Source organism: Odocoileus virginianus, chromosome 31 (genome assembly GCF_023699985.2).
Source record: "Odocoileus virginianus isolate 20LAN1187 ecotype Illinois chromosome 31, Ovbor_1.2, whole genome shotgun sequence".
Lineage (NCBI taxonomy): Eukaryota > Metazoa > Chordata > Mammalia > Artiodactyla > Cervidae > Odocoileus > Odocoileus virginianus.
Window position 1 is genome coordinate 9,996,346 of NC_069704.1, and position 22,098 is coordinate 10,018,443.

Consider the following 22,098-nt stretch of genomic DNA (forward strand, 5'->3'; position numbering starts at 1 on the left):
AAGATCAGGATTTAAGTTGAACCTTCTTTCAGTTTTATGAGTAAAAATGTCTCTCATTTCTAAAACACGACTTTAGATTCACATGATATGTTCATATATTTTAAAAAAGCATCTATCTAGAAGACAGTCCTCCGGCCCCCACCGCCGGCGGCTTCCTCCGTCTGCCGTGCGTGCTCTCGCGAGGACCCCGGACCTGCGAGTGTCTCCCGCGGTCTCGCGGGGACCGCCGCCTACTGGCGAGTCTGGAGAAGCCGGCGCCACCGCCTGACGGACCGCGGAGGAGTCCGCGCCGCCGAGAGATGAAGGGCCGCGCGCGGCGCTGGGAGAACAGGTTCCTGTCACCTCCGGCTGCGGGACCTCCGGCCCGGCCACACGCACTCGTCCCGGTGCCCGAAGCCTGGCCACGGCGGCGAGGGGGACGGGAAGGGGCGCCCCCGCCTCAGGCCATGGAGGCGCGCGCGCTTGGCGCGAGGCGGTCGGAGACTTCGAAGCTGCGGCCACGAGCGGCCGGCAGCCCTAGATGGAGAGCGGAGCCCAGCGGGCCGGGTCTGGCGGCGGGGACCTGCAGACCCCTGAGACCCCGGAGGAGGTGACACACAGCCTCCAGCCGATTCCGCCCCGTTCCCGGAGGGACTCGCCGGCGCCCTTTCCCGCGGCTCCGTGACGAAATTTTCTCTTGTGTTTTCCCGAGGTCTGTTCTCCATCTCTAGGACGCGCATTCTGGCGGACAGACGCAGTTTGCTTTGGGAGATAATTTGCGTCGCTCCCACCCACATCTCCTTTCCTAGACTCCTTCCAGTCGGACGTTCCAGATGACTGAATGGAATTTTGAGTTGGACTCTTGTGTCCCTTACGGAATCGAGCCTGATCCTGGAGCACTGGGGCTGGAAGGGTTTCTGTAAATGCAGGTTAGATAAAAGGAAGACCTCTCACCGAGGGTTCTAGTGAATGGCATACAGTCTACCATCACCGACAGGTTGGTGCGAACTGACTCGGCGCTTAGCCTCCGTGGATGGGGTCCCCCGACCTCGCAGGAGAGTCGGGGATTGCCTATTGCCTTTGCCCCGTGAAGTTTGACAGGCAAGTGACAGAAGGTTGTTTCCAAGCTCTGCGATTAGCCTGGGCTTGTTGCCAGTTACTCGGTTGATTGAATTTGGAAATTCAAAAAATTGAATTTTTTTGGTTTATTATTGCTTTTGAAGAGAAACTTTTCTCGATTCTCAGAAGAGGAGTAGGTAAAGCCACGGTTGTGTTTTTTGTCTACAATGTGAGTTAAGATACTGTACTGATCTTAGAACCAGTTGTTGTTCAGTCACGCAGTCGTGTCTGACTCCTTGGGACCCCACTGCAGCTCGCCAGGCTTCCCTGTCCTTCAGTTCTCCCAGAGTTTGTGCAAACTCAGTCGGTGATGCCATCCAGCCAGAGGAAGGTCATTTTGGGTGAAGCTCAGTGCCCGAAGCCAACTGGGGTCATTGGTGCACTCTCAGTTTTACCGGTGCTGCAGTTCTCTAAACCTTGTTGCATTTTAGGAATTTATGTTTGTGAACTTCATTCTGAGATGGCCCTATGATAATTTATGAATTTGATATAGTGTTTATCATCTAATGGTTGTCCAGAATGTTGCAGTTACTAGTAAATCACAGGCTCCTAGTGGGGACCATAACAAGGAGCTAAAAAGAGGTGAGAGATCCTCATGGGGCATGATTTTAATTATTGCATTTTAGTATTTCATCTTCCAGAAGCATTTGCATTTAAGAGGTATAAAACCTAAGTGAATTATAGAAGCTTGCGGGTGGATTTGTTGAGTGAGTCCTTTATAGTACTTACCTACATTGCTTGATCCCCTGGAGAAGGAAATGGCAATTCCAGTACTCTTACCTTGAAAATTCCATGGACAGAGGAGCCTGGTGGGCTACAGTCCATGGGGTCACAAAAAGTCAGACATGACTGAGCAACTTCACTCACTATGTTGCTTGGTGGTGGATGGTGAATTGAGCTGGACCATTTGTGATTTAAGTGGTATTCCCTTATTCTTAAGAGTTATTCTTTGGAGTATTAGGTGAAGTGATAAAAAATATATATATTCTTTTACTACATTTTACTTCTCAGTTTAGTTATAACATTGTGTTCAGGTCCCAAATTTCAATCAGTCTTTTTTCTGGGTGTTGGGGGGGGGGGTTGACCTTCAAACTGTTACATCATTAAAAAAAAAAAAAAACTAAAATAAGGGACCAAACAAAGCACTTTGATGAGAAGTGCAACAATTGTGCTCCTGCAGAAATTAGTTGAATTTCCTAGTAAGAGTTTCACTCAGTTGTAAGACTCATTTGTTGATTTTAAAAAGGCCAGATTCCATTATCATAGCATATTAGCTACTCCAGAAACAGAATTTCCTCTTCCTGTTGATGCAGTCTAGTATCATGTGAATGCCTACCTAAAAGATTTCATCAAATATTTAACCTATTTTTTAAAAAGCATCTATGGAGTGTACCTATGTGCCAAGTGCAGAGCTGTGCCTAGGAGCCAACAGTGAACAAGTCATTCATGCCTCCCCACCTATATGAGTTCACACCCTGGCAAAGAGTGAAGCCCTAAGCCTTGGTGGGTTTTGACAGCTCATGGGGAGACACATCACATGCTGCCTGGTTAGACTTTTCTGCACCTTCCCAGGTGATACTTCCCAAGTCACACAGTGTTCTAGTTACCACATGAGGACTGCCCAGTGAGTAACAGTGTCGCTCTGAGGCCCAGATATGTGCAACTTTTGCACCTTCATTCTGTACCCAGCAGAGGAGTACTTACTAGGCTCATTTCTCTGGTAGTACCTTTTCCTGGGAGATGTTGGCTACTTCTCCCTCCTTGACTCACAGCAGAGTGAAGTCTGTTTCCTCACACTCATGGTGATGCAAGGGAGTATCATGAAAAGATGGCTTTAAGAGAGATAATTAAAAATGTTCCTGTGCTGTGTGCTGAATCTCTCCCTCTTGGCACAGCTAGCGTGGCCCATCCTTGTCAAACTACAGAAACTATTGTGGTAATTTCCAAATTATATTAACTTGAAAGTGCCATTTCTGGAAGGGACATCTTCCTGGTCTTTCTTATAAGAGAGCTTCTTGTACAGGAGCAAATGAGGAAGATCCACATTGACTGACTGCCTCAGACACAGACATCTGTGTGGAAAGAGATCCACAGGCAGTTTTACATCTTCCTCTCCTAAATAGTGCACTTACAGTCCTTTCCTCCTGGGATCTCAATATCCTTTGTGGCTCCCATTAGACTGACGTGATGCTTGACAGGTCTAGGAGAGCAGTGTCCAATCCCAAAGACTGATCAGACCCTTTCCAGAGTCTGAAATTCCTGCCTTATTATAAAGATGCTTGAGGATAAATTCTGCTCTTTCTTTCCTCCTTAAGGGCTTTTGTCTCCAATCTTGAAAACATTGAAAATGCAATTCTTTGAATCTGTTAGCATTGTGTACTAACTTTCTTTATTCCTTTTTCATTTGTTATCCTAACAGTGGTGTGAACAACTTGGAAAATAATGAGTCATTAACCTTTGTTTTCCACATTTGCCAAAATCATCACTCTGGTTTCATTCTTGAAGACTATAGAAAAGAGTTCAGAATCAGGAATTAGAGAATTCTCTTCTTGCCATTCTGCTTAAAATAGATTTTTTTTTAATTTGTTTTTTAACTTTCTGGTTGCTCTGGGTTTTCATTGCTTTGTGCAGGCTTCCTCTAGTTGCAGCGAGTGGGGTCTACTCTTCATTTTGGTGCACAAGTTTTTCATTGTGGTGGCTTCTCTTGTTGGAGAGCACAGGCTCTAGATGTGTGGGCTCAGTAGCTGCAGCACACACACTCAATAATTGTTGCTCGTAGGCTCAGTTGCTCATTAAGATCATAGTGGCAATCTCATAGTGTAATGATGAAGGTTACCTTAGTAAAATGTATATTGATCAGCAGGGAAAGGATATTCAGATCCAAAATACCACGACCTTCTTTGGGTCAATCTAGTGCCTGAAAACTGCCTGCCCTGGGGGCTGTCCGTGGTGCTGATTTCACCAGCGCTTCACGATCTTGGGAACACCCGCTCCGCTCTCTGTGTCATCCTTCTGGGGTTTGAACTGCAGAAGCCTGGGCTGCAACAAGTGGGCAGACACTACCTCCTCCCTGCCCATTTCCAGCCTGCCAATTCAGCCTTTCTGTGAACCTTGTGGAAGAAGGGCTTACTCAGAACCATATGATGGGACTGAGGTTCTCGTATCCATACTCCTGGCTCTGTAGAGTTAGAATGGGGGAATGGATGTTTATTCATATCCTCCACCTGTCTGAGAGGAGTGCCAGGATCCAACTCTAAACTTCTGCAGAGGAAACTCAGCCCTCCTCTCAAAAGCCTCTCAAAAGGAAGTGTGTTAGCTCCTGCTAAGAGCAACTAGACGCAACTTTATCCCCCAGGGGACACTTGGCAATGTCTAGAGATATTTTTTGGTTGTCACATCTAAGAGGTGGGGACATAAACTACTGACTTCTAGAGGATAGAGGCTAGAAATTCTGCTCATCATTCTACAATGCACAGTACAGTGCCCCCATACAGCCGCAGAATTATCTGGCCAATTTAGCCCCAAAACTAGTGCTGACATTGAGAAACCCTGCTCCAGGGTTTGAGGCAATTTGGTGTGGTGACCAGAACTTTACTGGCATCAAAGTCTAGCTCAATATTCTTTATTTACCACCTATTATCTTAGATAAATCATTGAACAGCTCTGAGCCTCATTTTCTACATATGAATGTTTAGGTTCTTGGACTAGAAAGCCTTAAAGCCCCTTCAAGTTCAGACTCAACATATCTGCATAAATACTTGCTGAGTACACTGCTAGGAACCAACATTCTGGATATATAAAATATCCAGAAATGCATAAAATTCAAACGAAAAGGAATATACCAGGGGGAGATGAGAGTTGATAAACGGTTATTACCAAAATATCAGCATCCAAACACAGCATTCTGGATGAGGTCATTTCACTATTTTTTTCTCCTTTAATTTCAACAGTAGATCTTTTTTTTTTTTTTTTTGAGTTTATGCTAATACTGGGCTTGGAGAGGAGCCAATTTTCTTATACTTACACATTTTATCCTAACCATATCTTATTTCAGGTGTGATTCAGAAATTAAACACAAGGGAGGGAACTGAAGAATGCGCCATCATCCTGGTCACTGAAATATTATTGCAGTTAATATTTCCTGATTTTTCAATTTTTAAAATAGTAATTGGATGTTTTTACAATTAAGACTTTCTTAGTGCAGTTTAAGGTTCAGAGCAAAAATGAGGGAAAGCACAGAGATGTCCCAGATACTTCCTCCCCACATGGGCATGACCTCCCTTGTTCACACCAAAGAGGTCCTGTGTTACAACTGTAGGACTTGTACTGACACATCATGATCCCAAGTTCACGCTTCTGTTGTACATCCTGTGTGTTTGAACTTTCATGTTTTTATAGTAAAATATCTGTTTTCAATTGAAGTGTAACTGATTTACAGTTTATATATATATTTACATGTTCTCTTCCATTGTGGTTTATCACAATATTGAATATACATTCCTGTGCTATACAGTAGACCTTTCATCTATCCATTCTATATATAGACTTGTGAGCACACTCACAAAGTCACACTGACAAAAGATTGCAATATTTAAAAATTTATTGCAGTCCATATAGAACACAACGTTCTATAATAAGCAAAAATGTATTTAATTTCAACACCAAGAAGCTACAAAATCCATCATACAATCCAGATTGCTCATTTGATATAAAGATTTGTTCAAGGTAGGTTTCTAAGCATAACATCAAAAAACTCCATCTCCAGAAAAACCCAGAAAAGACAATTGTTCCTTAGAGTGGAACCCATCCCTAGGAATCTATCTCTACATCTCATCTATCTTTCTTTCTCCTTGCCACCCCCCCCCCCCCATCCACCTGTCTCTCATTTCATTTTCCAAGTAGAACAGGAAAATATGGAGGGATGAAAAGGCACAAATCACATCACTAAGGTTTGCAGACTGAGCCTTAGGATTAAAAAAGCGTTGTCCTCTGAATGCACATCCTAGCAGGCTGACTTCTGGACACAGGAACACATCTCCCTGAGCTGGGATGCTGCAGGGATGAGGTTTGGTCACTGAGGAACACCGTGCCCCAGACGGGTGGGTTTCTGTCTTCTCTGAAGGAAGTTCTTCGCCTCAGGGTACTGAGATGCGGCCTCGCAGCCTTGCAAGACCAGAGAAGTGGTGGAGAAAGCCGAGGTGCGCCCCTAAGGCCCAGGCGCCCAGGGCGGTGAGACCTGCGGGCCGGAAGGACCCTGGTGCGCGGTGAGCAGGGAGTCGAGCGCCGTCAGTGCCCAGTGCAGGGCAGCGCCCGCGTGCGTCAGCTGCCAGGTGAGCCAGGCGCGCTGCGAGGCCGTGGGATCCGTGCGGGCGGTGGCCACCGGTAGGAAGGCGCCCCCTGGGACCCGCAACTCATCCAGGACCACTTCAAGGGCTCCCATCTGGTTGGAGAGCTTGGACGTGAGCGCCTCCAGGGGCGCGACGGCTTCAGGTGCCCGGGTTCTGCGGGGGCGCTTAGGCGAGGCGGGCCTGGACTCCGGCTTGTACTGGCTGTGTCTCTGGCCCCGGGCCCACGTTGGCGATCGGAACCGGGCGCCCCTGTCCTGGAGACGCCGGGAAGTATGGGCAGAACCTAGGAGGGAGATAGAACCGGAGGGGTTCCCGTGATGTGCGCTGCCCCTGAAATTTCTCATCAAATTCACACCCGCTCCTTGCCTGTCCCAACACCTCCACCCCAGGCCTCACCCCCCACCATACTGACTCTGTTGGCCTCTTCCAACATCTGCTGGCAACCCGAGCCAAGTCCTGGGCACCGTCCTCTCAGCCTGTTCCCACTCCACGGGCATCTCACCAGGGTCAGAGGCTTTCTCTGCCCTCTGGGGGGTTCAGTTTGCCCCTCAGGGCCTTTGCCCACATCCCCACCTCTACCAAGCACAGCCCAGAAACCTGCCTCCTCTGTGGTCAAGTCCTGCTCTGCGGGAGTTTGGCTGCTCTTTAGATCTCCACTGTGCTGGGGGTGGTCTTCCCCTCACCTTCTCTTCTCCGTGGCCATTTCTCCTGTGACTCTCAGGGGAGCCATCCGGGCTTCTGCATCGCTTGTGCCTGGTGACCTCTGTGGGTGGAGAGGAGGACAGGGTGAGTGTTCCCGACCTCCTTCTGGAATCTGGGGAGAGTGGATTAGAGACGTTCCAAGTCCCATTGCTCCTGCAACTCCGTGCCATCCCTTCCCCCAAACCCTGGTTTCCTCCAGCCCCCCGTCCCTCCATGAACATCTCAACTGGACAGAGTAGTTTCTGAGCTGCCTGGCAGGCATGCCCCAGGAAACCTTCTCTCAAGTTCAGACCAAGGATGGCATGGCTGATAGAGCCCTGGATCACAGGGGATGGGGACTTCACCCTGGGTTTCTCCCCCCCTTTCAGAAGTGTCAAGGTCACATCTGGCACGTGTTCCTCTGTCCCACAGCCCAGTCTCTACTGCCTCCCAAATTCTCTCCAGGATCACTCAAAACAGATGTCTGCAAGAAAGAATCTGGCATCTTACCTGCTTTGCTCTGAGAGGCCTCTTGCATCTCCATGCTTCGTTTTTCTCTCTTTCTTTCTGAGGGATGTCGATTTCCTCCCTTCTCTTTTACAGACAGGTTTTCCTTGGAGGAAATCCTTCCATTTTCCCTGTGGGAGACTCCTTGTTTCTGCTGGCCAGACCTTCTGCCACCTGCAGCCCCTTTCATTGTGTCCACGTCTGCCATCTGCAGCACACGTCTGGATGCCTCAGAAGTGGACCAGGGAAATGACCAGGTGAGCAGAGGGTGTGGCCTTGTCTAGCTTCCGGACAGCCCCCTGGGGGGTCACAGATTGGTCCTCAGGAGGATCACACCCCCTGAGGGCATTTGCATGATGAGGTTAGCACTCTTTGGTACATCCCACTGATTTTCTTGGTCCTCAGGACGTTGTAAGTGTTATTTCAGAGCATTTTGATTCTCTGCTAAATGTTAATATCCGTAGAGGACAACTTATAGAAAATTTTTAAGTTTTTTTGATGAGGAAAAATTTTAGGCTTTTTTGCATTTGTTAAAATATTACTACTGGTTTTTTATGATTTGGTTTTTTAGCCACAAGTGGTATCTTAGATCCCCATCAGGGATCCAACCTGCACTGCCTGCATTGGAAGGAAAAGTCTTAACCTCTGAACTGTCAGGGGAGTCCCATAAAAGGGCAGTTTTTTCCCTAGTTTGTTTCATGCTGCTTTTTATCTATTTGTTTTCATAGTTGTGTGTCTGTATGTCTGTCAGCATGGGTCATTCTATGCCAGGGGTCAGCAAGATGTTGGTATAAAGGACTAGAAAAGCTTTGTAGTTTGTTTTACTTGCTTTTTCTTTGGCCCCTACTCAGGTAGATTGTCCTGACATGAATGCCACCAGAACTCTACAGCTGAAAGATTGTATTTAAGCTCCAAATTACTGGTCGTTTGTTTGTTTGTTTTTGAAAGGCATGACCTCTGCTCTCCACATCATACTGAGTTTATTTAATTTTTCTAATTTTTCTCACTCTTGTTTCTTCTTTTGTCTGGATATGGACATATTTTTCACTGGGTCCAGAAGGTACAAAAAGACATAATAGGTGAGTGACAAAAATAGCCTAGGACACAGCTTTGAGAGCACTGGTCTGTGAATAATTTGAAGCAAGTGGTGGATATATTCATACTGTTCATGGGGTTCTCAAGGCGAGAATACTGGAGTGGTTTGCCACTACCTTCTCCAGTGGACTACATTTTGTCAGAACCCTCCACCATGAATTGACCATCTTGGGTGGCCCTACACAGCAAACTGTGGAAAATTCTTCAAGAGATGGGAATACTGGACCACCTTATCTGCCTCCTAAGAAATCTGTATGCAGGTCAAAAAGCAACAGTTAGAACTGAATATGGAACAATGGACTGGTTCCAAATTGGAAAGAAATACATCAAGGCTGCATATTGTCACCCTTCTTATTTAACTTATATGCAGACTACTTCATGGGAAATTCCTGGCTGGATGAAGCACAAGCTAGAATCTAGATTGCTGGGAGAAAATCAATAACCTCAGATAGGCATGTGATACCACCCTTATGGCAGAAAGTGAAGAGGAACTGAAGAGCCTCTTGATGAAAGTGAAAGAGGAGAGTGAAAAATCTGACTTAAAACTCAACATTCCAAAAACTAAGATCATGGCATCTGGTCCCATCACTTCATGGCAAATAGATGGGGAAACAAGGGAAACAGTCAGACTTTATTTTCTTGGGCTCCAAAACCACTGCAGGTGGTGACTGCAGCCATGAAATTAAGACACTTGCTCCTTGAAAGAAAAGTAATGACAAACCTAGACAGCATATTAAAAAGCAGAGGCATTACTTTGCTAACAGAGGTCAGTATAATCAAAGCTATGGTTTTTGCAGTAGTCATGTGTCGATGTGAGAGTTGGAGTATAAAGAAAGCTGAGTGCCAAAGAACTGATGCTTTTGAACTGTGGTGTTGGAGAAGACTCTTGAGAGTCCTTTGGACAGCAAGGTGATCCAACCAGTTAGTCCTAAAGGTAATCAGTCCTGAATATTCATTGGAAGGACTGATGCTGAAGCTGAGACTGCAATACTTTGGCCTCCCGATCTGACTCATTTGAAAAGATGCTGATTCTGGGAAAGATTGAAGGCAGGAGGAGAAGGGGATGACAGAGGATGAAATGGTTGGATGACCTCACCGACCCAATGGACATGAGTTTCAGTAAGCTCCGGGAGTTGGTGATGGACAGGGAAACCTGGTGTGCTTCAGTCCAAGAGGTTGCAAAGAGTTGGACACAACTGAGTGAGCTGAACTGAATGGATCTATTCACTGTTTCTAGTTGCAAACAGTGTACTTGTAGGTGGGATAATTTCTGTGAATGAGCAGGAGGGAGCATATGGAGGGGACCACATTGTCTTATGCACATAGCTACTCTTCTATAAAAACAGCCTCCACCAGGTCTATGGACCTCTAGTTCAGGTTGTTACTGCTGATGGCTGAGAAAAGCAGCACAAGCCAATCAGAATCTATTCTTATTAGACTCAAGGTACCTGGGCCTCAAAGTAAAGAGCTGAGTCACATTCATGAGAATGTTCACTTTGCTCTACACCTGAAGCTAACAACATTATTCATCAACTGTACTCCAGTGTAAAACAAAAAATTAAAAAAAGAAAAGAATCTCCTGTGGTTTCTGGGGCTTACAGAGTCTTTACGTGGTCTGAGGCTTCATTAACTGAGATGTAGCACACTATTTTCCCGCTAGTTATCTTTGGGCACATATTGATGTAGATTGTCATGTATTCCTGGAAAGTGTATATGTTATGAGGGTGGGAATTAATTCCAAGTGCTCAAGTTCATGGAAGGCCCTGATCTCCCATCATCCTGGAGTCACTATTGGGATTGTTTAGGTCTCATCTTTGAAAATAAATCCTTCAAGTGTAATCATGCTGACTGGCCTGGTGCATGTAGACTTCCTGAAGGTTTCAAATCTAGTGTACCTCCCCAAACAGGTTCACATGGTGGAGTCTGCATTCTTTATAATTTTGCTCAAAATATACACATTTCCTGTACACCAAAGCCTTGCCTTCAGTGGGCAGGGAATGTAGATCTCTGGAGACCTTAGATAAAACCAATATTAAAAAAAAAAACAGTATAATGATTAAGGGCTGATCTGCACTCAGGAAAGGTGCTAGCCTGTGACCTGAATGTTGTGGTTTATATTAAGAAATATATATTTGGTATTTCTCCTGGTTGCTGGCACAGCTACTAAAGGCACTGGAATTTCTTAAGCATGCAAGTGATAAATGGGCTTTGTTATGTTAATGAGGTGACCTTTGGTGAGCATCCCGGTGACCAGAGATTAGGGGCTGCCTGACCTTATCAGAACCCCACGTTCCAGGGAGGAGAGAGGAGCTGGAGGTTGAACCTGTCACCAGTGTCTAATGAGTTAATCACGTCTCTGTAATGAAGCCTCTGTAAAAACCCAAAAGGACTGGTTTGGAAAGCTTCCAGGTTGGGATTCGGGGAGGACAGGGGAGCTCATGCCTTTTCACCTCACCTTGCTTGAGGCACATCTTCCACCTGCTGTCCCTGACTTACAGCCTTTTATTATAAAATGATAATCTAATCAAAAAGATTTCTCTGAGTTCCGTAAGCAAATTAATTGAACCCAGGAAGGGTCATTGGAACCTCTGCACTCCAGTGGCTCCACCAGAAGCACAGCTGACAGCCCGGAGCTGTGAGTGCATCTCAAGTGGGGGAGGGGCTGTCTTGTAACAGGGAGCCCTGAACCTGTGGAATCTGAAGTTTTCTCTGAGTACAAAGTGTCAGGATTGTGAGACACCAAACTGGTGTCAGAAATAGCTTGGTGGTGTGGGGATAACACACTGTCACATTGGAACTTGGATTAGAATCTTACCACCCTTACCTGGCTGCTGTCGCTGCCAACTGCACATGGGGCACTTGCATTCATAGGACCCCTCTGGGTTCAGACCTGGCGAGAGGTCAGGTACTGTAAGCTTCAGGGAAACCAGAGCAATAGCAAGTGTAGCTAGCATGGCTGACTTCTCTTTACTTCCCATGAATTTATACTTCTCAAAGGAAGATAATTGGATTATTTTCCCATCACTCATTCTGGAGGCTCCTGTCTTCCAATGTTTGATTTACTTGTAATCCATAACATTGGGTCACTTCGCTGTAACTGGTAGCTCCTTTCCTTCAGCTCAGCCATGAGCAGCAGAAACCTTTCAGAAGAAAATGTTTTAATCACTTTCTCTAAGACAGTTACGTTGGAACATCAGGTGTTATTTATTTATTTTTTAAAAAATCATCCCTACTCAGCATTTCTAGGTAGAAAACAGAGCATTTAGCCTATGCTAATGTGAAGATAGGAAAGTTTTATCCTGGCTACTCCGTTTCCTGTTGGGAGGCTCCCTTATGACCAGATATCTTAGGACCATGTAAGATGAGTAACCTCTCGGGGAATGCTCCTTTGCCTCTCCTTTTTTAGGTTTAGACCCTGATGCTGGGAAAGATTGAAGGTGGGAGCAGAAGCAGACAACAGAGGATGAGATGTTTGGATGGCCTCACCGACTCAGTGGACATGAGTTTGAGTAAACTCCAGGATTTGATAATGGACGGAGAGGCCTGGCATGCTGCAGTCCATGGGGTCGCAAAGAGTCGGACACGACTGAGGGACTGAACTAAATTTAGTAAATAAGGCGTTTGCTGTTTTGTTCCACTACCTTCTGTCATTTTTCAGGTAACTTCATAATTTCATTTTCCAAAAACCTTTTATCTTTCTGAGCAAAGAAATTCCAAGTGCTCTTTACAGTATTCCAGGGAATTGAAGTTTTTTCTAATAAGAGAATTTTGTAATGACCAAAATAAATATAAACCCAAATGTGCAATGTCTGATGAAATACGGTTGATGAATCAGAACTTCCAAGGCAAGCTGTAACAGTTTTTGCCTAGTCATCAAAGAAACTTGCAGTCTTGAGTTATCCTGATGGAAGATTACGTGTTTTGTTGACTAATTCTAGCCGATTTTCATTGAGTGATGTTTTCAGTTGGACTAATTGGAAACAGTAGTTGCTGGAATTAATGGTTTGGTTTTCTGAAAGAAACTTACAATAGAGGACGTCCTTCCAATCCCACCATATACCTAACTTCTCCTTCTTTGGATGGAGACCAACATTTGGTATGGTTAGTGGTGTTTCGTTTCACTGACTCCACAATCTCTTCCGTTCCACATTATTGTACAATATTCACTTTTCTTTGTCCAACACAATTTTGTTTAAAATCAGAACATTTTTGTTACATTTCAGTAGAGAATCCTTTGGGGAAATAGTCAAGAAGATTTTATCTAACTTATGTGAAACCCAAACATCCAAGTGATTAACATAACTAAGGTGATAGAAATGATTTTCAACACTTGATTTGGATATTTTGAGTGTGTCTGCTATTCCTGAATGGCCTAAGTTGATTGTCTTCAATTAATGTCTCCATTTGATTGCTATCAACTTCAACAGGTCTACCAGACCATGGATCATCGTCAGTGAGAAAACCCAGCACAAAGTTTGAAGACTACTTTTGATACATGTGATCAATCACTCACTGCACCTTCTCCATATACTGCACAAATCTTTTTGCATTTTGGTTGCTTTTTTAAACTTTCTTGAAATAATAAAGCATACTATGCTGAAAAATGCTTTTTCTTGCATCTTAGATATTAAAATGGCTACACAAAAATTCACCAATTTTGATATATATATTTTTTTAATGCATTGTGATATGAGCACTGTCACAATATGATCTAACAAAATTGTTTTGAATAAAGTTAAAAAGAACTAGGCCCTGAAAGAGCCATCTTACAGAAGAAAAAAAAAGAAGAAAGCTTTTGGCCTACTCAGTAGGTGAGTGGTTCACAAATTGTGGTCCCAGGACAAGGAGCATCACTCATTTCAGAGCTTGTTTAAAATATAGTATTAGGCTTCAATCCAGGTTTACTGGGTCAGAACACTGGAGGTGGGGCAGTGCAATCTGTGTTCCACAGGCTCCACCCCCAACCCACCATGTGATTCTGATGCAGGTTTCAATATGAGAAGAACTGAAAGAGAATATTCAGATAGAGGGGTGAGAAAGATGTCATTCATTTAAAACCAGTATTCAGCATCCTAAGAGAGTGGTCTGGATCCGGTTATTTACTAGTTTTCCCTTTAATTTCAACATAAAATAGTTTTGTATATTTGTGCCCATAATGGTTTTAGGTGGAAAAAAAAATTTCCTTATCTGTACACATTTTATCATAACTATCTTATTTCAGGTGTGATTTCAGAAATTAAACATAATAGAGGGAACTGAAGAGTACTCGATCATCAGTGTCACTGAAATATTATGACAGTCAATATTTCCTAATCCTTTCAAGTTTTTAAGTAATAGTAATTTGATATTTTTACAATTAAGACTGCTTAGTGCAGTTCAAGGTTCAGAGCAAAAATGAGGAAAAGCACAGAGATTTCCCAGATACCTCCTCCCCACACAGGCATAACCTCCCCTGTGTCCACACCAAAGAAGTACCAGTGTTACAAGTGAAGGACCTGCACTCACACATCAAGATTGTGAGTTCACACTTGTGTTGTACGTCCTGTGTGTTTGTATCTAATTTTTTTTAATAAAGTACTTTTTAAAATTGATTTCAATTGAAGTATAGTTGATTTACCATGTTTTATTAATTACTGCTGCATAGCAAAATGTTTCAGGTTATGCATACATATACATTCTTTATCATGTTCTCCATTTTGGCTTATCACAGGATATTAAATATAGTTCCCTGTTGCATACAGTAGGACCTTGTGGTTTATTCATTCTCTGTGGAGTATTTGGCATCTGCTGATCCCAAGCTCCCAATCCATCCCTTCCCCACACTGTCTCTTCCTAGGCAACTGCTAGCCTTGATGTGCATGATTCTGCTTCTATTTCATACATAGATTCATTTGTGTCATATTTTAGATTCCACATATGTCATATCGTATTGTATTTGTCTTTCTCTTTCTGACTTACTTCACTTAGTAAAATAGTCTCTAGTTGAATATATGTTGCTGCAAATGGCATTATTTTGTTCTTTTTATGCTTGAGTAATATTCCATTGTATATGTGTACCACATTTTCTTCATCCATTCATCTGTTGATGGAATTTAGATTGTCTTCATGTCTTGGCTGCTGTGAATAGTGTTGTTATGAACATAGGGGTACATGTATCTTTTTGAATTATAATTTTTCCTAGACATCTACCCAGAAGTGGGAATGCTGGATCACATAGTAATTCTATTTTTAGTTTTCTGGGGAAACTCTGTAGTATTTTCCACAGTGGCTGTACCAACTTACATTCGCACCAACAGTACAGGAAGCTCCTCTTTTCTCCATACCTTCTCCAGCATTTCTTATCTGTAGACTTTTTACTGATGGCCATTATGACTAGCATGAGGTGGTACATCATTTTACTTTGGATTTGCATTTCTCTAATAATCAGCAGTGTTGAGCATTTTTTCATGTGCCTATCGGCCATCTGTATTTCTTCTTTGGAGAAATGCCTCTTTACATCTTTGGCCCTTTTTTCCACTGGGTTGTTTATTTTTTTGTGGTTGTTGAGTTGTATGTGGACCTTGACTTTTAATCAAAATATTTTGAGGGCAAATGACATTAATTTATAATAATTTAAAGACAAAACAAAATTTTAAATGTTTTATTCCTAATCACCTTAACATTTTTATTAACCTATAACTAATATGCATAGTATTTTACAACTGTAGTACATATGTATATAGTGATTTAAATAATAACGTATCAGAGGAAACCTTTCCATTTCTTCCAAAAGCGGTACAGCAAAGGTGAAGGATTACAGGGTTCAGGGAACGTTTAAATGCAGTAAGACACAGCCTCCTCTCCGACTTCATTCAAATTCAATCCCACCCATGTACAGATGCAAGACTTATGGAAGGAGGTGATGAGACTCCTGTAACTCCACCTGGCCACATTTCCTGCTCTTCTCCATCAAATGGAAAAGAAAACAACGGTCGCTCACCTGGCCTGGTCTCAAATCTGACTGTGCCACCTGGCCGCAGCGGCCTTAGGCAACTCCCTTCCATGCTCAGTAAACAACAGTTTACTTAGCATTTCAGATTGATGAATGGCATATGCAAAGCTTACTGCTACCTCCCAACCCTGATCTTCACAAAGAAGAATCTGGAACCTTCCTCATCTCCTCGAGACTCCTCCCGGGTCTCAAAAACCTCTTTGGCTCCATCCTTGATTGGGTCTTTATCCTTCTTCATTCTCTTGAAGGGACAGGTTCCCTTGGAGAAGATGCCTTCATATTTTAAGTTTAAGGACACTGACCCTCATGGTTCTCATTGCTGGGACTCTTGCAGGCCATCCCTCATCATCCATGTTTCTCATTCCATATTATGAAGAGTAAGTGATGAAGTGAGACTCAAGAAGTGTGGTGCAGTGCAAGTGGAAAACTTTATGGATAGGCACAATACATCCAGGCTTCCCAGGGGCTCAGCGGTAAAGAAACCACCTGCAATGCAGGAGCCGCAGGTTTGATCCCTGGCTCAGGAAGATCCCCTGAAGGGGGACACAGCAACCCACTCCAGCATCCTTGCCTGGAGAATCCTATGGACAGAGGAGTCTGGTGGGCTACAGTCCATAGCGTGGCAAAGAATCGGACATGACTGAAGTAACTTAGCGTGCACACATACACGATACATCCAATCAGTGAGACACAAAGGTCAATACAATGTCAAAAGGAACTGCTTTTTAAAAAGACATGACTTCAAGTTTTCATATTGGTTGGTATAAAGATTGCAAAGGCATGACAGAAATACTGTGTGTCTTAACTGAAGTGTTGGTGACATAGGTTCATATACATTTGTGAACATTTTCTTGATGCGTGCACTTACATTGCTGTGGAATCTAGCATTCTAAGTAAAATCTCTTTAAAGCTGATATAGTGAATAAAGGGAATACGAAAAGAAAGGCTAATGAAAGATTCCGGACCCTACAAGAACACCTGCAAGGACACTCACAAATACACAAAGGATTGTAATATTAAATTTTTATTGCAGTACATGTAGAACATTGTAGTCCATAAGTAAAAAATGTAATTTTAATATCAACATCAAAAATCTACAAAGTTCATCATATAACCCAGATAGCTCATTTGATATAAAGAGCTGTTAAAGGTAGATTTCTAAGCATAACCTTAAAGAAACCCAATCTCTGGTAAAACCCAAAAAAGACAATTGCTCTTTGCAGTGGAACCCACCCCTAGCAAGCTACCTATTTCCACATCAATCTCTACATCAATCTCTACATCTGTGTCTACATTAATTTCCACATCTAGCTATCTGTAAGTCTTCCTCCTCCTCCACTTTGTCCTCCTTCCCTCTCTGTGTCCCTCTCTCTTCCTCATTTCATTGTTTCAAATAAAACAGGAAAATATGGAGGGATGAAAAGACACAAATCACATCACTAGGGGATGCAATCTGAACTTTGGGATTAAGAAAGTGTTGTCCTCTGAATGCCATCCTGCAGACTGACTTCTGGACACGGTGACCCATCTGCCTGAGCTGGGATGCAGCAGGAGCTGAAATCTGTTCGCTGAACACCTTTTCCCCTGACAGGAGGATTTCTGTCCTCCGCAGGGGAAACTCGTCGCCTCGGGGGTACAAAATGCCTCATCCGGAGCCCGTGCAAGCCTGAGAAATGGCGGGGAGCGCAGCTAAGGCCCAGACACCCAGGGCGGTGGGACCTGAGGGCCGGAAGGACCCTGGTGCGCGGCGAGCAGGGAGTCGAGCGCCGTCAGTGCCCAGTGCAGGGCGGCGCCCGCGTGCGTCAGCTGCCAGGTGAGCCAGGCGCGCTGCGAGGCCGTGGGATCCGTGCGGGCGGTGGACACCGGTAGGAAGGCGCCCCCTGGGACCCGCAACTCATCCAGGACCACTTCAAGGGCTCCCATCTGGTTGGAGAGCTTGGACGTGAGCGCCTCCAGGGGCGCGACGGCTTCAGGTGCCCGGGTTCTGCGGGGGCGCTTAGGCGAGGCGGGCCTGGACTCCGGCTTGTACTGGCCGTGTCTCTGGCCCCGGGCCCACGTTGGCGATCGGAACCGGGCGCCCCTGTCCTGGAGACGCCGGGAAGTATGGGCAGAACCTAGGAGGGAGATAGAACGGGAGGGGTTCCCGTGATGTGCGCTGCCCCTGAAATTTCTCATCAAATTCACCCCCGCCCCTTGCCTGTCCCAACACCTCCACCCCAGGCCTCACCCCCCACCATACTGACTCTGTTGGCCTCTTCCAACATCTGCTGGCAACCCGGGCCAAGTCCTGGGCACCGTCCTCTCAGCCTGTTCCCACTCCACGGGCGTCTCACCAGGGTCAGAGGCTTTCTCTGCCCTCTGGGGGGTTCAGTTTGCCCCTCAGGGCCTTTGCCCACATCCCCACCTCTACCAAGCACAGCCCAGAAACCTGCCTCCTCTGTGGTCAAGTCCTGCTCTGCAGGAGTTTGGGTGCTCTTTAGATCTCCACTGTGCTGGGGGTGGTCTTCCCCTCACCTTCTCTTCTCCATGGCCATTTCTCCTGTGACTCTCAGGGGAGCCATCCGGGCTTCTGCATCGCTTGTGCCTGGTGACCTCTGTGGGTGGAGAGGAGGACAGGGTGAGTGTTCCCGACCTCCTTCTGGAATCTGGGGAGAGTGGGTTAGAGACGTTCCAAGTCCCATTGCTCCTGCAGCTCCGTGCCATCCCTTCCCCCAAACCCTGGTTTCCTCCAGCCCCCCGTCCCTCCATGAACATCTCAACAGAGTAGTTTCTGAGCTGCCTGGCAGGCATGCCCCAGGAAACCCTCTCTCAAGTTCAGACCAAGGATGGCATGGCTGATAGAGCCCTGGATCACAGGGGATGGGGACTTCACCCTGGGTTTCTCCCCTCCTTCAGAGGTGTCAAGGTCACATCTGGCACATGTTCCTCGGTCCCACAGCCCAGTCTCCACTGCCTCCCAAATTCTCTCCAGGATCACTCAAAACAGATGTCTGCAAGAAAGAATCTGGCATCTTACCCTCTTTGCTCTGAGAGGCCTCTTGTGTCTCCATGCTTCGTTTTTCTCTCTTTCTTTCTGAGGGATGTCGATTTCCTCCCTTCTCTTTTACAGACAGGTTTTCCTTGGAGGAAATCCTTCCATTTTCCCTGTGGGAGACTCCTTGTTTCTGCTGGCCAGACCTTCTGCCACCTGCAGCCCCCTTCATATTGTCCATGTCTGCCATCTGCAGCACACGTCTAGATGCCTCAGAAGTGGACCAGGGAATGACCAGGTGAGCAGAGGGTGTGGCCTTGTCTAGCTTCCGGACAGCCCCCTGGGGGGTCACAGATTGGTCCTCAGGAGGCTTACACCCCCGAGGACATTTGCATGATGAGGTTAGCACTCTTTGGTACATCCCACTGACTTTCTTGGTCCTCAGGACATTGTAACTTTTAATTCCAAAGCATTTTGATTCTTTGCTATATATTAATGTCGGAGAAGAACAATTTTTAAAAAATTTAAGTTTTTTTTGATGAGGACAAGTTTTAGTCTGTATTGAATTTTTTAAAAGATTGCTTTGTTTCTGGTTTTGTTTTGTTTTTGTTTTTTTTTAGCTGCAAGGCAAATGGGAACTTAGCTCCCCATCAGGGATCCAACGTGCACTCCCGTCATTGGAAGGTGAAGTCTTAACCACTGGATTGTAGGGAGATACCTTGTAAAGGCAATTTTGTCTTATTTGTTTCATGTTTTTTTATCTATTTGTTCTCAACAATTTTGTGTATCTGTATGTCTGTCAGACTGAGTCACTCTTTGCCAGCGGTCAGCAAGGTGTTGGTATAAAGGACTAGAAAACCTTTATGGTTTGTTTCACTTGCATTCCCTTTGGCTCTTGCTTAGGTATACTGTCCTGACACAAATACCACCAGAGATTACAGCTGAAAAAGCATATTTAAGCTCCAAATTACTGTTTAAAAAAAAATAGGTATGACCTCTGCTCTCTGCTGGCATCTTACCAGCTTTGCTCTGAGAGCACTCTTGTGTCTGAGGGCTCAATCATATTGAGTTTATTTAATTTTTCTTATTTTTCTCACACTTGTTTCTGCTTTTGTCTGGATATGGACATATTTTTCAACTGGGATCAAAAGGCACAAAAAAACATAATAGGTGAGTGACAGAAACAATCTAGGACACAGCTTTGAGAGCAGTGGTTCATGAATAATTTGAAGCATGTGATGGATATATTCACTGTCTCTAATTGCAAACAGTGTACTTGTAGGTGGAATACTTTCTATGAATGAGCAGGAGGGAGCATATCGAGGGAACCACATTGTCTTTTGCACATATCTTCTCTTCTATAAAAACAGCCTCTACCAGGTCAGTGGGACCTCTAGGTCAGGTTGCTGCTGCTGACAGCTGATAAAACCAGCACAAGGCAATCAGAATCTATTCTCATTAGACTCAAGGGACCCAGGCCTCAGAGTAAAGAGCTGAGTCACATTAATGAGAATGTTCACTCTGCTATACAGCTGAAACTAACAACATTATTCATCAACTATACTCCAATGTAAAATAAAAAATTAAAAAAAGAAAAGAATGTTCTGTGGCTGTTGGTGCTTACAGAGTCTTTATCTGTTCTGAGGCTTCATTAACGGTTCCTTGGATCCTGAGATGTAGTACATTATCTTCACACTAGTTATCTTTGGACACATATTGATATTGAGTATCACATATTCCTGGAAAGTGTACATATTATGGGAGTGGGAATTAATTCCAAGTGCTCAAGTGCATGGAAGGCCCTGATCTCCAGTCATTCTGGGGTCACCATGAGGTTGTTTAGATCTCATCTTTAAAAATAAATCCTTCAACTGTAATCATGCTGATTGGCCTGGTGCATGTAGACTTTCTTAAGTTTTCAAATCTAGTGTGGTCCCCCAAATAGGTTCACATGGCAGAGTCTGCATTCTTTATAATTTTGCTCAAAATATACACATTTCCTGTTCCCCAAAGCCTTGCCTTCAGTGGGCAAGGAATTTAGATTCTGGAGATTTTAGATAAAACCAGTATAATGACTAAGGGCTGATCTGCACTCAAGAAAGGTGCTATCCTGTGACCTGATTGTTGTGATTTATAGTAAGAAATATGTATTTGGTGTTTGTCTTGCTCTGGCACGACTTCCGTGGTGGCTCAGATGATAAAGGGTCTGCCTACAATGTGGGAGACCCAGGTTGGATCCCTGGGTTGGGAAGATCCCCTGGAGAAGGAAATGGCTACTAAAGCCACTGGAATTTCTTAAGTTGAAAGTGATAAATGGGCTTTGTTATGTTAATGAGGTGACCTTTGGAGAGCATCCCAGTGACCAAAGAGTAGGGGCTGCCTGACCTTATCAGAACCCCACATTCCAGGGAGGAGAGAGGAGCTGGAGGATGAACCCATCACCAGTGTCTGATGAGTTAATCACGTCTCTGTAATGAAGCCTCTGTAAAAACCCAAAAGGACTGGTTTGGAAAGCTTCCAGGTTGGTGAGCAGATTGGGATTCGGGGAGGACAGGGGAGCTCATGCCTTTTCGCCTCACCTTGCTTGAGGCACATCTTCCATCTGCTGTCCCTGAGTTACAGCGTTTTACTATAAAATGATAATCTAATCAAAATGATTTCTCTGAGTTCCGTAAGCAAATTAATTGAACCCAGGAAGGGTCATTGGAACCTCTGCACTCCAGTGGCTCCACCAGAAGCACAGCTGACAGCCCGGAGCTGTGAGTGCATCTCAAGTGGGGGAGGGGCTGTCTTGTAACAGGGAGCCCTGAACCTGCGGAATCTGAAGTTTTCTCTGAGTACAAAGTGTCAGGATTGTGAGACACCAAACTGGTGTCAGAAATAGCTTGGTGGTGTGGGGATAACACACTGTCACATTGGAACTTGGATTAGAATCTTACCACCCTTACCTGGCTACTGTCGCTGCCAACTGCACATGGGGCACTTGCATTCATAGGACCCCTCTGGGTTCAGACCTGGCGAGAGGTCAGGTACTGTAAGCTTCAGGGAAACCAGAGCAATAGCAAGTGTAGCTAGTATGGCTGACTTCTCTTTACTTCCATGAATTTATACTTCTCAAAGGAAGATAATTGGATTATTTTCCCATCACTCATTCTGGAGTCTCCTGTCTTCCAATGTTTGATTTACTTGGTATCCACAGCATTGGGCCACTTTGCTGTTACTGGTAGCTCCTTTGCTTCAGCTCAACCACCCATCATGAGCAGCAGAAACTCTTTCAGAAGAAAATGTTTTGATCGCTTTCTCTAAGGCAGTTATGTTGGAATATCAGGAGTTGCTTTTTAATTGTCCCTACTCAGAGCATTTCTAGGTAGAAAAAAGACCATCTAGTCTTTGCTAATGTGAAGATA

The 22,098-nt window shown here is 44.7% G+C and overlaps 1 long non-coding RNA gene across 2 annotated transcripts; it reads left to right on the forward strand.

The window, feature by feature from the left end:
• Window positions 1-246: 246 nt before the first annotated feature.
• Window positions 247-14,306, forward strand: LOC139032399 (uncharacterized). Of its 2 annotated transcripts, XR_011484928.1 has the most exons (5): window positions 247-1,267; window positions 6,238-6,428; window positions 7,731-7,891; window positions 12,136-12,387; window positions 13,157-14,306. It is a non-coding gene; the product is annotated as an uncharacterized lncRNA (long non-coding RNA). The 2 variants fall into 2 exon arrangements; XR_011484927.1 differs by having other exon boundaries at window positions 247-6,428.
• The last annotated feature ends 7,792 nt before the right edge of the window (window positions 14,307-22,098 follow it).